Below are 2,149 nucleotides of genomic sequence, written 5' to 3' on the forward strand. Positions count from 1 at the left end.
CTGGATTATCTTGTTTGCATCCTGCTTGTTCTGTAAAAATGTCCTCAAAGCAGTTTAAGAAAAACAACCCGTTTACCGTCGTCCAGACTCTCCCTGCAGACCGGTCCGTCGCCGCCTGTTGTGCTAATGAAGACCAACATTTTACCACAGTTTAAAGTGACTCGTCCTCGGGTTTCCCACGCTTTGTCCTCCTTATCGGGCGTCTGACCCCCAGCTAATAGAAAGACAATGTCACCGGATTAACGGCTACAGAATGGACCGCTGTTTCCCTGGCAACGGGGCGAGGAAGAGGAGCAGGAGGATGGGATGGAGTGATTAAAACAGGGGGGAGGAGGGTTAAAGGGGAGGAGGAGGTGGATTGATGAGAGGAGATGGATGCTGGAATGATTACGAAGAGAGAAAACAGAGCGGCGAGCGAAGAAGAAAAGAATGAAGAGACAGAAGAGCTGATGGAGTCATTAAAGTCCCACAGATTGACGTTGGGAGGAAGAACAGGAGGAAGGACCGATGCTGAAGAAAACGCTGGAGCTGAAGATGCTCTAAAGGTCTCGGGAGGAAAATTGAGAAGAAAACAGAGTAAACAAGCACATTGAGAAGACGGCAAGTTAACCAACAAAACCTATAAAACACTAGTCAGGAGTGAAAACTGAAGGAGTTCAAAGTTGGATTATCAATCGCGGCATTTTCAGAATAACAAAGTCAATGTTTTCAAACTATAAACGCAACCAACCTGCACATGACAAGCTCTAGTGGAGGATGAAGATGGTCCTGGTTGGTCCTGGATATTTCAGAACAACTCCTGAAAAGATGTTAAATCAGGTTAAAGCATGACATCAAAACATTTAATTCTGCAAGAAAACACTGGTAGCTATAGTCAACAAGCAGAGCGATCCTTAAGAAGTTAGAAATGTTTATTAAAATCATAGCTAGTAAGCAAATAGCAAGAAGATCAAGTTTTTTCTTCGAGAGGCTTCAAGAGCGCCAACTGAAGAAGCTCTTCATTTAGGAGATGGTTCTTGATGCACTTCAGATGGTTTTTAAAGTACCAGCGGTTGCTCATTTTTGTTGAGGTTTTTGTTTTGTTGGCAGGAAACCAGCTGTTTATATTGTTGATTCATCTGCAGATTATTCTCTCAATTAACTGATTAATAATTTGATCAATAAAACATCAGAGAGAAAAGTTCGTCACAGTTTCCTAAATCCCAAGTCGCCATCTTGTTCAGAACCCAAAATATTACAAGAGACCAAGAACTCCTTAAAATCCTTAAAATTGGCTTCTTCTTCTTTTTTTTTTTTTTTTTTTTTTGAGTCCTGTTATTATGAGAAGAACCAGGTGGGTCCACAAAGAACCATCTTGAAAGTGATTCCTTAAAGTTCAAGTGCTATTTATGATGCCTAAAGGAACCATTTTAAGGTTCTTTGAGGCACCTTTGGGGGTTCATCACTGCAAAAAATCATCTTTGGTTCCAGTTAGCATCTTAATTTTTCTGAGTGAAGCAGCTCACAAGGATAAAATAACTGAGTTTGTCCTTCAGGGAGGTTATTTGATGTTTATGTTCCTATTCAGCTGCAAACAGTGAAAAAAAATAATTTTCTAAACTTTTTAGAATCAGCATCTAAAACTTAGTATTAGACATTTAATACTTTCTAACCAACTTGTCCGTTTAAATCAACAAATTTGACTTCTGATGTGGAAGTTCGGTAGAGTTTTGGCCTGTTTGTAACCTTTAAAGCACGTAAATAAACATTATTTTAAATTCACATTTACTGGTCACTATCTTTAATTTAACCAAACAGGAAATTCTGTAAAAATAACAGTTCATTGTTCAAACAATGACAAATGTTGATGTTAAAAACGGAGCTATTCTGCTGCGTTTACAACAGCTTGTAACTCACAGAACTCTGTTGTTAGTGGATTAAATTCAATGGAAATGTGTGAGTTTTATTCGTAAGATGTTAAAATCACGTGTCAGTATTTCTACTTGAATTCAGGAATCAGATATGTCAACATATACCAAAGAATCCTGTCAAATTCGGTTCAACAGATGCTAGCAGCCAACTTCTTCTGGTTGTTTGTGCTAGCGAGCTAATAAGTAGCCTGCTAACAAGTAGCTTTGCTAACATGTAGCCTACTAACAAGTAACATGCC

This window comes from Stegastes partitus, unplaced genomic scaffold, assembly GCF_000690725.1.
Source record: "Stegastes partitus isolate 25-593 unplaced genomic scaffold, Stegastes_partitus-1.0.2 Scaffold1324, whole genome shotgun sequence".
NCBI classification, from domain to species: domain Eukaryota; kingdom Metazoa; phylum Chordata; class Actinopteri; family Pomacentridae; genus Stegastes; species Stegastes partitus.